Source organism: Talpa europaea, assembly GCF_964194135.1.
Source record: "Talpa europaea genome assembly, chromosome: 5".
Lineage (NCBI taxonomy): Eukaryota > Metazoa > Chordata > Mammalia > Eulipotyphla > Talpidae > Talpa > Talpa europaea.
Genome location: NC_140071.1, coordinates 989,053 through 1,003,861, shown reverse-complemented (window position 1 = coordinate 1,003,861; position 14,809 = coordinate 989,053).

Here is a 14,809-nt window from a genome sequence, read left to right as displayed (position 1 = left end):
CACTGCCTCTGCACTGTGGGGGCGCTCGATGCGGAACGGACAGTCCTCGCGCCGGCCCGGGCTGGTCCACCTGCCGGGCATGCGTCCCCCGGGCCCCAGGGACTGCTGATCCACACTGCTCCCGCCACTTGCAGAAGTCACCAAAGGAAAAAGGCAGAAACCATCAAGTCCCCCAATTTTTCCGATCAGACCAGTCTCACCAGCAAAAGACGACAAGAGCACAAGATCTTTCCCGTTTCCACGAGACCAGTTCTCGCCGCTGCTGCCGCCATGGGGCCGCGGTGAGTGGCCCTGAGGACAGGGGCCTAGGGCAGGCCTGACCTGACTGCCCTCCAGACTGCCCAGTGCCCTGTCCGCCCAGTGCCCTGTCCACGCCTCTCCCTGGCAGGGTCCAGCAGACCACCAGGCATGATCCACGTGTTATAGAACAACCCCAGTGTCTTTGGCTTTGACCTGGGGTGGGGGTGGAGTCCACAAAGCCTATATGGAATTTGCTTTGGGACATCCTTTTCCCCCTAACACACGCACCCCAGTTCTGCCACCAGACGACCTCCCGCTCACGTGGGGGGGTCCCCTTCAAAGTGGAGACCTACTGTGCGCGCTCCCCGAAGCCTCTCCTGCCTCCAGACCCCGCCCGCCCTCCCAGGACCAGCTCTGTGCACACCCGCCCTCCCCACAAGCACAGTGTGCATCTTTGAAGCAAGAAGTGTTTTGAAACACGCGGTTCCTCTGCACACCACGCAGGGCCTGCGAGAGGCCTGGTCTATCCAGAGGCCCCTTCGGTCAGCACTGATGGCCTGGTCCGGGGCCGCCATCCCTTATCTAGAGCCGGAGAAATGGCCTCCCCGGGAGCCACGGAGACCCGGGAAGGTCTCCCTGGGGTCCGGGAAGAACCCGGGAGCGGACTCAACAGCGAGTGGACAGCCGGATGAGCTTCGAGATGAAGCTGCCTCCGAGGGGATTAGGGTGACATCTGGCAGTTCTTTTTTGGGGGGTGTCTCCGCTTTAAACAAAATCTGTGTTTGCAGCTAAGAGGCGACACCGTGACCCGCCCCACCCCCGCCGTGGCGGGAGCGGCCCAGATGAAGTTTTCCTTCTGCGCGGCCGAGTGACGCGGCGGCCTCTGGCTCTTGTCCCGCTGAGGCCGGAGCGGGACTGACGCGTGTCCGTGTGAAACACGGGCCTATTGTGCCGGCGCCCAGCCTGCCGGAGCCACACGGTGCGCGCCGTGATTCCATTTTCCCGGCCCGCAGGACGGAAGTCAGGTAATGAAATGTGAGAAGTCGGAGGCGGCAGGAGCCCTTTCCGCTCGGCCAGGCTTCCCAGGGCAGCCGCCCAGCTGTGGCCGCCAGGCACCCGGGGCGCGGGGGCACAAAGACCCCAGGCCCGTTGTCAGGGGCCAGCAAGCCAGCCATGTCCTGCCCAGTGGCCCGCTTCCCAGCGGCTTGAAAGGCCGGGGCGGGTGGGGCTTCATGCTTCAGGGCTCCATTGTCCGGGGGTAGAGGTGGTGGCCCCGGGGCGTGGCCGGCCCAGAGTGGATGAGGAAGAGGCAGGAGCAAGTGGGAGGCCGGAGGGAGCAGAACCAGGAGCCTTTTCAGGCCCGGAGCGGACTTTCCGCTTCCCGGGGTAGGCGGGGAGCCCCGAGGCCTGGCGTTTCTGGCCAGTGTCCTGAAGGTGGACCCGTGGAAACTTCGCTGAGAGGGCTGAGAACAGCAGCCCCGGGGCCACACTCCATTACCGCTGCAGAAAAATAAATCACACTCGGACTTCAAAACGGGGGCCTGGACCAGCCCAGAGAGGCCGCATGACATTGACGAGGACCGGAATTTTCCAGAAGAGCCCAGAGGCTCCTGGTCTCAACAGATGGTTCCTGAAGGGCCATCACCTGTGTGGTGGGGCTTTAATATAAATAACTATGTTTGACATTTCAATTTAGCTCGTAGTGCTTTTAATACATTCTCTGCTGTTCTCTTCTGCAGATAATTTACTTCCCAGGGTTCTGTTATAACACAGAGTAGAAAGGCAAAAAATGTTCTCATTTATGTGTAAATTCTGCTAACAGTGTCATTTGCATAATCATGCTCTCCAGGGCTGTTGTTTTTAAGTCGGTATTTTCAGATTTTAAAGGACCAACTGCCTTTCTCCAAGTAACCCGAGCAGGTGAGCGGCTGCGCTGGGCGGGGCCATCAGCGGAAGGCAGAGCGGCTGAGCCCACATGGGCCCTTCTGCGCCCAAAACTCTAGGGCGCGGCTCTGCCTGGCCAAGTGCACCCCAGGGACTGGCGGCCGAGGCGCCCACCCACGCGCCCCGCCAGGAAGGCCTGCCCCTGTGGAGGGGGCTTGGCCCAGGGCACCCCATGGTCCTGGGTGTGGGCCGCAGGGCCGGCCGCACGCCCGGCTGCAGAGCTGCGTCTCCTCCCGCCTCCGCCCTGGGTGTGCGCGGACACCTCACCTGTAAGTCCTGCCTGGGCCACCCGGCCAGGCGAGTCCCCGCCACCATCTGGGCCTCCCAGCGGCGCCCTCATCCCTGGACGCACCGGCCCTGCTCCCCTTCCACACCCAGCTGGTGCCCCAGCACCCGGCTCCTCGGGCCTGGGTCTGGGCCAGAGGAGTGCCTGCTTCTCAACTCCCACCTGAGGGGTGGGCCCCCCTCAACCTGCACACAGCCAGGAGGCCACAGAGTGGAGAGCAGGTGGCTTGGCCGCGTGGGAAAGCAGACACCTCCTGCTTACTGGGGTGTTGGGGGGCATAGGGGCCGTGGCAGCCCGGTGAGGGGAGGTCACCCCGCGTGGTGACGTGGATCCACTCTGCCTTCTCTGGCCTGGCCGTCTTTTGGGGGCGGAAGTCCAGGTCGGTGAGGCCCCGGAGTCCAGCGGGCCCACGGTCCTGCCCCTCCTCCCCCAGGGCCAGAGCCCTGGGCCCCGGCGCGGGTGCCCTGCGGTGCCGTCCTGCAGGCCCAGGGGGAGCGTGGCCCCATGCTGCCGTCTGACCGGGGCTGCCGGTTTGGAGCCGACCCCGTGGAGAGAACCAAATCCGCGGCGCTGCTGGTGAGAGAGGGGCGGCCGTGTGCGGCGTGGGCCTGAGACGCGCCGGCCTTGTGGAAGCTGTTGGGCCTCGGGCCGAGCCCACCGGCAGCGGGCAGAGAGCGGTGTCCCCGTGGGCGCTGGACAGTGGCGGCTCCCGCCTGGCCCCGTGGGCAGGACAGCCCGTGGTCCTACGCTCGCCCCACCCGCGCGGCTGGGCTACAGGCCGTTGCCACAGAAACGGGGCTTCTGAGGACCCGAGAGCTGCTCCGGTTCCTGCGAGGAGCCGGCCCGTGAGGGCGGCCGGTGAGCCGGGAGTGGCCGCGGCGACCCAGGACGCTGCTTCTCCTTGGCGAGGCGGGGCGAGTTCAGTCGTTCTCGATAAGAGACAATACGGTCGCTGCCGCGCTGGCCGGCCAGGGGCTCCCGCCCGGGGCTGCTCGAGCTGCGTCCGTTAGACGGGTTTCCTGTCCACTCGCTTTCCCGGAGGAGACCGAGGAGGAGAACCTGATGAAACCCGCTGCTGCGCCGGGAGCGGCGGGGCCGGCTGGGCACAGATCGGCCCAGAGACGCCCGCCCGGGGGAGGGGGGCAGGGGGTGCCGGCCGGCAGGGGGTTCCTGCCCAGGGGTACCCAGCGCACCCAGGGTGCTGGCCGGCAGGGGCTGGGCCCCTTGGCCTCCACAGGGCCCTGGCCCAGCTCCCGCGGCTGAGGCGAGCGCCCATAGCTGGGCTTGCTGTCGAGAGGCGCTGCCCCCTGCAGACGCCCCTGGCCGTGGCGTGCCCGCCCCCTCTCCTTGGCCGCAGGGGCAGTGCCCACCCACGCTCGGCCTGCCATGGCAGCTGCTGCCCGGTGGATAGCCTCACGTGGTGTCGGGGCAGGGGGCGAGCACCCCAGGGCAGGCAGACGCTGGCCCGGGGAGGTTTGGGGCGCCCCTCCCCTGGGGGCCCTCGGCAGGTGGGGGTGACTGCCACTCCTCTGGGGTCAGCACCCACGGCTGCCCTCACTGCCTGGCTCCAACCAGGGCGTCCCATTCCTGGGTGAGGGAAGTTAGCTCCCGGGAGCCCCTGGCTGGTGCCTGTGCCCCCATCTCTGTCACTGAGTATCCACACGTGGGGAGTCCCCTCCCCTCACGATCTCAGGGGGCCGTCCCAGTGCTCGCCCCTCGATGACGGCGGCGTTCAGGAGGGGCCGCCACAGCCCTGGGCACCCGCCTGAGGCACGGGGACCCTGGGGTCAGCGTGGGCTTGGCTAGAGGTTGGGCACAGCCAAGTGACCACAGGCCGTATTGAGCCGGGTTCTCGCCTGGACTCTGCGGGAGGACCAGGGTGCTGGGGCCAGGACCCCAGGGAGGAGCCAGGCCCGGCGCTGGGGGGTCCTCACGTGGCGGCCACGGGAGGAGGCGGAGCAGTGGGGTGTCTCCTCGTGGCTGCCCACGCTGGGGCCCACGCAGGGGCGGCCGACAGGCTGGGGGGGCGGCTCACACACATCTACGCGGTCGCCGGGCCGCCTTCACCTGCCGCTCCTCCGCGCGCCCGCGGACAGGTGCCCGGGCAGCCTCGCGCTGCCGAGCCCCTCCACGCCGGCGCGGCCTTCAGCGTCCCTCCCTCCGGAAAGGTCCAGGCGGCACCGATACGCTGGGGCCCTTTGATCCGCTGCGACATGCCGACGATTCTACTTTGAAATTATGCACGAACGGCTCTAGAATTGCGGCGCCAGGGGCCGGGGCAGCGAGAGGCCCAGGCTCGGGGCGGGTTGCTGTGCTCGTCTCTCGTGCAGGTGTGACCTCGAGGAGCGGGGCCGCCCGCCAGCCCCAGAGGCACGTTGGCAAGTTGAGCCTAAGGAGGAGTCCGGGAACACCCCCTGCCGGAGTGCGGGGAGCGGCTGGGGGTGGCCGCACTGCCCACCACCCGGCGGGGGCGGCCGAGGCCAGTCCCTCTGCTTTCTCTCCCGTTTCGCGGCGGCGGCTCCTCTTCCTCTCCTGTCTTCTGACCCTCTGAACTCGTCACGGAAATCCCTGGGAAAAACATCTTAAAACGTTCATTCGAGATCATGTTCACTGGCTGCAAGACTGAGGAATAAAACTACACTGAGGCTCTCCTTGAGGTGGGCCTGCTGTTCCTGGAACGAACGTCACTCTTGAGCAGTGGCCAAGGCCCTGTCCCTGGGGCCCACGGGCAGCCTGAGTCTGCCACGGACAGGGCCGTTTGTCTGAAGACAGAGGCCAAAGCCTGGGCGATTTTATCCACAGACGCACACTCATGAGAAACGCCGCGTCCGGGCCCTTGTGCGGCGACCTTTCAAAGAGAGTAAGAAATGCCCCCAGGCTCAGAATGTGACTGTCCAGGAGGGACAGTGATCCCAACAAGGGCCACGTTGATTTTCAAACCAGATTAGCTGACGGGTCGAGATGTGACCTGGGGCGGAGACTTGGTCTCAAGGGTGCCGGCCTGGTGGGAGCAGGACACGCTGGGCCTCCAGGGCAGGGTGCCTGCCAAGGGCCAGCTGCGTGTCCACGGAGCACCTGTGCCCTCAGCAGCGTCCCTGTAGTGGCCATCGGCTGGTCCTGGTCCCTGGAGGCGCAGGGGGAAGCGGGACACCCTTTGGCTCGCCTGACCTGCCGCACCCACTGCGGAGCAAGGTGGCCAGGCCACACCGGAAGCCGGGTGCCCGCCCATCCTCACAGTCTCGTCCCCACCTCCGCCAGAGCCTGCATATCACCCTGGGAGGCCCAGAACAGGCCTCAGCGAGCTCGGAATGACCGCCTGTGCCTGCGACGGGGCAGTGACCTCCATTGAAGAGGCCAGGAGGAAGCGGGATGTGGGAAACCTTAGCTCCAAGGACCAGACCGAAGCTGACAGTCCAGGAACTTCCCTGGACACCCGCCGGACGCTCCCCCAGATCAGCCGCAAAGACATCAGCCTCGGGGGTGAGATGGGCCGTGGGCCAGCCGGAGGCGCCCAAGAAGGCGGGAGAAGCACACGGGAAGCGGCATCTGGGCCGGCCTGCTCCCCAGTGTCCACTGAGCTGAGCTCTCATCCGCTGACATGGTCACCCCGGTCCCTGGGGCTGCAGGTCCGAGAGAGGGGCACAGGGTCTCCACGCCACCTGTCCTCAGGCCTCGGGTCTGCGAGTCCTGTGTGACCTCAGAGGCAGGAGAGCAGATCCATGGCGCCCCCCAGGGTCCCCCAAACCTGCCTGCTCCCCTGTCCACGGCATCACCGCCGCAGAGCCCCGAGACCAGACCAGAGCTGCATGATTCCTGGAACCCCTGAGAATCACCGCAACGTTGCAGACAGACGTGGCCGGAGGCCCTTCTCCAAGGGCCCCCGCGGAGGGCTCTGGGTGGGTGCTGCGCGGGGCCCCTGGTATCGTCTCCCTGAGGAGAAAGCCAGGACCAGCTCCTCCGTCAGCTCAGGCACCGCCCCCGTGTGCCCACCTCTCGGCTGCAGCCAGGGACAGAGCCCAAAAGGCAAGGACGTGCCCCCCGCTAGTCACGGAGGGTCCCTGCGGCGGGGGCGCCAGTGCGGGCGCAGAGGAGGGCCTTCCTGAATGTCAGGGCCGAGGACGCGGTTCCACTGCACACGGACACTGTCGCCCCTCCAGGACGTGCCCGCTGGGCCACCTGACGGGAGCCCCCCGCGACCGGGCTGTGCGCTCCGCTTGCCCGCGAGGCCGGCCTGTCCCCGCCCGGCTCTCCTCGACGAGTCCCGTCGGCCGCCAGGCGCTACTCTCTATCACTCAGGGCCTGGAATTTTATTCATAAGGAACTTTGAGGATTATTGGGGGTGCTTAGAGAGACTAATAAAATGCTTGGCAGGTGGCTGAATGCCGTGGTGAGCTAATGTCTAAAAAGTCTTTCAAGGGGGTGTAAATAATTCCCGAGAATATTCGTAGTGTTTAAAATGAGCATCAGCAATAATTGGGTCTATAGAAATTTTATCTGGCCCTCTGATTATATAATTCAATTACAAATTCAAACATCTCAATTATAAAAAGCACTTGACATTATTAAAAGTGGATTTTCCCCCTAAATATCTACAATTTCCTTCTTTTTTTTCAGTTCTTGGCAATAAAATTTAGGTAATGAAAATGCTCTTGTAAAAACAGGCAGGCTGGAGCATTGGATAGTAAAACTTTATTCAGACTCATTACAAAGTTTCAGAATAAGTGGCATTCTGCTTTCACGTTTATGGAGTGGGCTTTTTTGGGTCTCTTCAAGCAAACAAACAAAAAACAAACTTCCCCTTTATAAAGTGTCTCAAACCATCCAGAGGACGCGGGGTGAGGGCTCCGCCATGTCCAGCAGCTTCCTACGCCCTCCCCAGAGGGAGCCGCGGCCGGCCAGCCTGGGCGATGGCCGCCCCGTGCTCGAGGAGCCGCCGGGCTGGGGGGCTGGGCCGGGACCGGCGACGGGGGATGGGACGGGGCGGGCGGCAGCGGCTGGACGCTCAGTCCTGAGATTTCCCTGCATCCCAGAGTGGGAGGCGCACCTACCGGCCCCTCTGCCCATCGTCTGCCCCCGGACCTGTCTGTCTTGGCCCTGCGGTCAGGTCAGCTCCGGGGAGAGGCTCCCCACGGGCCCCTGACCTGTCACCACCCAGAAGTCCCTGCTGGCCGGTGCCTGAGGGGAAGGGGCCTTGTCCGCCTCCCTGCTTCCCCGCACCCGGCTCTCCGCTGAGGCCGCGCCAGCCTGCTCGGGAGCCTGGGCCTTGGCCGTGGCGGGCGCCCTGGCGATGGCGCCTTTGGCCTCAGCCTTCTGAATGGCGAGCTTATCAGCACCGCGAGCACGTCGGGACGCCCCAGCATGGCACCTGGGGGTTGCCAAGGAGACGGCCCGTTAAGCTGCAGATCTTGGCTCTCGCCGGACGTCCTCACCCCCGGCTTCCGGGGCTGAAGGCCCCTCGTCCTGTGTGCTCGGCCTCCTGTGGGCGCTGGGCCGCAGTGGGCAGATGGGCCGCCTGGAGCCGCCCTCGGCTGCGGCCCTATTGCGGGTGGGGCTGGGCGTGGGCGCGGAGCAGAGGCCAGAGCTGGACCGGGGACTGCAGGCGAGGGCCCCTGACCGGGCAGCGCCTCCTTCCAGCGCCTCCGCCGCGGGCTTGTTTGGCTTGTTGGGTTTTTCATTTTGTGCGAATGTTTTTCTGAGTCGTCAGCATGAAATGTGACAGCCATGAAATTCCTCGAGCTTCAGTCCTGGGAGTTTCCTTGTTTTGTTCTGTTGCTTTTGCTTCCTCGAGCGCAGCCCCAGGGAGATGGCAGAGCTGGCGACTTCAGGCGGCAGCCCCCACGGCTGTGCGAAGCAAGAGCCACGGGGAGTGGGGGTGGGGAGTAGCCAGGTCTTCAGTTTCCGTGCAAAGGCTCCCTGAGCACCCCTGGGTGTCACCTGAGCCCCGCCCAGGGCTCCGGCATTGCTCCCTGAGCTGGAACCGGGTGCAGGTGAGGGTGCTGGCGCCAGGTGGGCCGCAGGACGCAGCCGCTCACCTGTGTGCACCTACCTGCCCTCCTCCACCCACGGACCCAGGCCCACGCACGTCCCCACAGCTCGGCCCACTGGCCTGTGGGACTCCTGCCCCCTCTCCTGGCCTGCGGGAAGCCCCCTGGGTGCCCCCAGCCCCGCAGAGGGCTGCTAGGAGCCCCGTGCGCCCCACACGCTGCTTCCCAGTCACTCCTGTTACGCCCCAGAAGACGCCCAAGGCCTGCCAGGCGGAGGCTTGGGCGTCATTCTCCTGCTTCCTGCCTCACAGGCCAGCCCCGCCGGAGTCCTGCCATCTAGTCCCACGTCCTGCGGGCCTCAGGCAGACCTGCCTCTCCCTCCCAAGGCGGCACCTCCAGTCCTGATGCCTCGCCCAAGGCCTTTTCTTTCTAGGTCCCCCGTGTTTCCCGACATGCTGTCCTTCCACGCCCCCATCCAGCCCCAAGCTCGGCAGGTGTCGCTGCTCCCACTCTCCTCCGCCCCTTCTCGTGATGCCCTGCGGCCTGTGTGCCTCTCCCGGGGCCGGCGCAGAGCCGCCAGCTCAGTTTCCTGGAGGGTCGGGGCACGAGTGACGGCCACGGGGCATGCATGTCTCCGATCCGAATCCGCCCCCAAAGCAAGAACTTTGCTTGGTGAGTCCGCGTGCACTGACACCCCGGCTTTCACTGTCTGGGGTGAAAAAGAGGCCCAGTGCTGCAGGCCGATTACTCGTATGAACTGTGTTCGTTGCAGTAACCTAACGCAGACAGAGGCAAGTGGGCGCTGCTCGTAGCCAGAGCTGCTCGTAGCCAGAGCTGCTGGGTCTCCGGGTCATCAAGAACCGATGGAAGAATCAGGAGAGACGGGGGCGACGAAAGGGGCGTGGACACCCTGGGGAGCGACCGGGCAGCCTCCTGGGTGGAGAGAAGCGACGTGGCACACACGCCCGTCCATCATGTGAAATTGCTGGAAGCCTATCACAGTATTTCCGTCACTCCCGCAGCCACGTGATCATTTGTGAGCCCTCAAACCGTGGGGATGCGACCAGCTCGCCGCATCACCAGCAAGGAGGGCGCTCAGCTCCGGGGGTCCTGCGGCGGGTGGTCGCGCGCTCACCCTGAAACACAGACAATGCAGACAGCACAGCGTTTACATCGCCAAACAGAGGCTGAGAGAAACGTGAGCCGAGCAACGCAGTCAGGGCTCCAGGCCGCGGCACCGCAGGATGCAGGTGCTCATGGCCCGGGCCTCTGTCTGCGCCGGGCAGCGCCGCCGTCCCGGCCCAGTGTGTGAGTCCGAGGCTCGTCCGCCGTCAGCTCACCCTCCGGCATGGGCCAGCGCAGGCCTGTGCCGTTGGCGTGGATTGCCCGGAAGACAGCGCTCGGCACGGAGGGAGGACGCAGCCTTCAGGGACAGCGAGAGGGAAGATGCGGTTGCGTCCTGCTGAGCTGCACTTGGCACACTTCGAGAGCTGATGGAGCCCACCTGGAGCCCCTCCCGGCTAGAACTCGGCGCCCAGGGTAGAAAGGTAATAGCGGCTTCCCTGCTGCTGACCCTTGGTGAAGCGGACGTGGGAATCCCAACTAAGGGCCCAGCACGTCAGAACCAGGAGCGGGGCTGGGGCAGGGTGGGCACCTCGCAGCTGACCCCGCGCGGCTCAGTGTCTCCCTGCAGGGGCGAGGCCTCCGACCGTCACAGCCGCCTGTGTGGACATGTGGGGACTGTGCCGCCAGGCCCCTGGGCCCCGGGGGAGAGGGGACATGGCCCCGCGGGCAGCGGGGGAGCTCGCAGACCAGCTGCTGCCGTGACCTTGGCCGTGACCTTGGCAGGGAATTCAGCTGCGCATCTCTGGTCACGCAGGGAGGGCCACGTGTGATGCAGGGGCGTCCCCCACCCAGCAGGCCGCTGGACTCGGGAAAGTTGGCTCCCCTCCTGCGTTCCTGCATGGCTCTCACGGGGGGGGGGGGGGGGGGGGGAGGCAGTCCCGTGCGACCCGAGGCCGGATGTGCCAGGAGCCAGAGACTGAAAGCCGTCGCGGTCACCATGACCCTGGTCACAGCCTCCTTCCCCTGAAGTTGTCGGTGTTTGTTCTTACCATTCCCGTCGGGCAGGCAGTATGATCCCCCAGAAACCGAAAATGACAAAGACGAGAAGCTCCAAGGCGGGCACCCAGCCCTGTCACCCACGTGGACATGCGGGCGTGTGGCCGACGCCTCGGCTCCGTGAGGCCCTTTAAGGACAAGCAGCTCTCTGGGCTCTGTGTCCTTTAGAGCTAGGCAGGCAGGGCGCTGAGTGGATGCTGAGTGGGCGCTGAGGGCCCTGCCGCCTGCCCCTGGGCTCAGCTGGAGCTGCAGCGCTCGCTCAGCTCCTGGTCACTCACTTGAACGCACAGCCCACTCAAGCAGCGCTGCCCACGGCGGCCACCCCCAGAAGGTTGGAGCGACACGGCGGGGGTGGGTCACGACACCTGCTTTACCTGCCCTGCACCTGCTCTCGGCCCCTGCTTCGCGCCCACTGTGAGCGAGGAGGCGCAGCCGCCCCCATTAGGATCCATATCCCGGCCATTACGTCGGCAGGAAGGCAGCAAATCACACTGACGTGGGTGTCAGCTCATTACTGTAAGCAGATGGCAGCTGAGGCGCTGCAGCGCGGCGAGGAGACTGACATTATTTCAAATTAAAATCTATAATGCTAATGCCGGCCGGCGCGGCGCATGCGTCTCCGGCGGCTGCAGCGGCGCTGGCCCCGTGTCCGCACGAGAGGAGCTGAAAAGAGGCTTTTCGCTGAGAACGGTAACGTTTATCCACGTGGACTGATAAAGCGAACAGCAATTTTCTTTACTCGTAGCTCCCTAATAGGAATTAATGGGACATTTTAAAGAGACACCGTGAGCTCAGGAGGCCCCTGCAGAGGCGTTCCCGGGCCTGCCCGCTCCGCGTGCGCCCGGCCTGGGTCTGGAGGCCGCGGTCCTCCCGGCGCGGCGGGCAGCAGGGGCCAGCGGGGAGCAGAGCTCGGCAGAGGCTTTCCCTGGCGCCGCTTCTGCATTGAAAAGACGAGGGGCCTGAGAAGGTGGCCCTGCCGCAGCCCACTGCGCTCCCAGGGACCGCGCCCCAAGGACGCCCCTGCCGGGAGGGAAGGTGTCCTGGGCAGTGTGCCAAGGCAGCCCCCGGGGATGACCCCTGGGGGGGTGGAAAGCCCCTCCCCCTGCAAGTGTGACCCCCTGGGGGACACTGAGAAGTTCCTGAGCTCCCCATTCTGGCCCATCTCACGGCTGGGCTGAGGCGACTCCTTTTCCTCCCATCTCAGCTGTCGGCCTGCACTGGGATCTGAGGTTACCGGGCACAGGGGCTGACCTCGTCCGGGTGGGCCTGGGAGGGCCGCCCCGGTCAGGGGCCCTGCCGAGTCTCCACCCCTGCGCCCTGCCCCTGGCGCTGTGGCCGGTGTCACTTCTCCGCCCGCGGCTGTTGGGCCGGGCAGTCTCTCCAGAGCCCACGCGTGGCTTCTGGTTCCAGCCCAGGCCACCGCCCTCTCTCCTGCGGTCCTTCACCCTGGCTGGCCGCCCCTTCTGGGGAAGGAGCTTCTTCAATATCCTCCGCTCATTTTCCACCTGTTCAGGGTCGCTGGGATTTTGGACTTGGTCGGTGAGTCCTCCGCCAGGTTCCCCCAAGCTGCCGGGCCTCGTGGCCCCCCCCTCTACCACGGGACCCCGCACCTTCTCTTGCCTCCCCCCTCAGGCTTTGGCTCGACGAGCAATTTGCAAGGATCTCAAACCCGTTGGTCTCCCTGGAGCTGGACAGTGTCATCGCCCCCCTCACTCTCGGGCGGGGAGGCCGGGGCCGGGAGGACGCAAGCTCGAGGCAGAGTCTCACGCTGCGGTGCCTCGGGCAGCCGGGCCGCCCTGGGGATGAGAGGGGGCGAGTCCAGCGTGCGTGTCCCTGAGGTGGCAGGGACGTTTGTCGTCACGCCGCTTCCTGCTGGGGCCTGAGTCGGCTGATCCTCAGCGTTTCCTTCCCCTGGAGGCTCTGCCACCCCGAGAGGCCGCTGCCTGCCCCAGTGATGCAGCCCTGCCTGTCACGCTGCTGGCCGGTTCCGCACGGCCCGGTTCTGCACGTGCCACCCAGCATCAGGGCCTCCTCCGGCTCCCGCTCATTCCCTGCCCGGGCACCGCCTCACCAGTGCGGCAAACGCGGGGCTCAGCGGGGCCCACTGGCCGGGCCTCCCCCGCAGGGGCACAGGGGCTGGAGGCAATAGACGCCCTCCCCACCTGTGCCCTCAGGCCGGGTCCCTCCTGAGTCCCTGGAGGTCCTGGCCGGCCCTGGGCCACGCCAGCCCCCGCGGGTCGCCGCTCCCCGACCAGGGCCGCCGGCTTATTAGCGTTCTTATTTTTAGAGCCCGGGCAGACACAATCCATTTAATTCCAACGCTCTGATCATAAACCTCTATGTTAATATCGCCCTTAAATCAAGTGTTTACGAGCCCCGTAAGCACCACCTGGAAATTCTACCTTAAGGTCCTAAAGTCGCGGGGCTACAAATTACTTAATATTCCCTGCACCTACTTCCTGGCCTGGCTTTGATTATGTCCAATTATCATAAACGCGCCGCATTCCAGGCCCGCGCGGCCGCGTCGGGACCCGCGGCCCGGCCGGCTCCGCCCCAGGAGGACCGCGCGTGACCCCCAAGGCCGCTGCCCGCGGGGGCCCCCGGCGGACTCGGCCTCTCCAGCCCCGGTCCCGGAGGGCTTGGCCCGGGGCGCGGTCTCCCCCGAGACGCCGGGCGGACCCCACCGAGCACGCGCGGGGTGGACGGGGCTGGTCGGCCCCGAGCCCGGCGCTCCGCCCCTTCGAACCAAACCAGAGCGCGAGGGAAACGCGGCCCGGCCTGACCCCTGGGGCCCGCGGGCAGGGACGGCCCCAGCCCCAGGCGGGAAGCAGGGGGGGTCTCTGCGGGGGGCACCGCACCCCAGAACTCGGACAGCACCCCGCGGCGAGCCCACAGCCTCGGGAGCGCAGAGGCCGCGGCACGTGCGCCTTGAGCCCTGGGGAGCCCAGCTCGGGCCCAGCGGTGGCGACCCGCCTGGTCCTGCCCCGCGCGGCTGCCCGCTCGCCCGCGCGTCCTGCACCCCCGCCCTCGGCGCCCGGCCACACCGCCCGCCCTCCAGCCTCGCAGGCCAGTCCTAAGGCAGCCGCCCTCCCTCTCGGCCCCTGCACCCCGCCGGCCCCTGCGCCCCCCAGCCCCTGTGTCCCCCAGCCCCTGCGTCCCCCAGCCTCTGCGCCCCCCAGCCTCTGCACCCTGACAGCCCCTGCACCCCCACCAGCCCCTGCACCCCGCCAGCCCCTGCGCCCCGCCAGCCCCTGCATCCCCGCAAGCCCTGCACCCCCACCAGCCCCTGCACCCCCACCAGCCCCTGCATCCCCACCAGCCCCTGCACCCCCACCAGCCCCCGAACCCCTGCCAGCCCCTGCACCCTGCCAGCCCCTGCACCCTTCTGGCCCCTGCACCCTGCCAGCCCTTGCACCCCGCCCGCCCCTGCACCCCCCAGCCTCTGCACCCCTGCCTGCCTCTGCACCCCTGCCTATCCCTGCACCCCGCCAGCCCCTGCACCCTTGCCAGTCCCTGCACCCCCGCCAGCCCCTGCATCCTCTCCAGCCTCTGCAAACTCTTTTCCGGCGAATCCAGCCTCAGCTGCGCCTTGAGTCAGGACAGTTGACACCTGGGCTGTGCAGAGACCAGGTAAGCGAGAACATCTGGGAGCAGCATCAGGTGCGTCTGCCGCAGGCGAGGCGGGGGCGCAGGGGGCCCTGCCTTCCAGCTGGCAGAGGCGGGCACGCAGGGCGTGCAGGCGTGCAGGGCGCCTGGTCCCTGAGTCCTGCCATCTCCTCGCCGGCCTCCGTCCCTCGAGCCCCGTGGCTGCGACGATGCCCTTGCTCGCTTAACCAGTTGTTTATGTTTTAACTCATCACACTTGTGCGGGTGGGCTGGGGCCTGCTGGGGCCTGCTGGGGCCCAGCCCTTTAACGCGGACTCGCTTTATTAAGAGATTTGTCAGTGGTTGTTTTTAGCAGCGTGGACAGTTCTCAGGAAACCGCGCTCCGCAAGCGGGAGACACGGTCATGTGTCGCTCGTGATGGCTTGAGCAGAAGCTGTCTCCAGTAGGACGCAGGATGTCTGCCTTGAAGGTGGGCGCCCCTCTCGCCTACTTTCCTGAGGTTCTTTCCAGGAATGGGCGTTCGATTTCGTCAGTTCCTTTTCTCGATTCATTTGATCTTGTGAATTTTTCCATTACCTGTTGATGAATTTCCTTAATTGACTTTTGAGTGAGGACCCGTTCTTGTGTA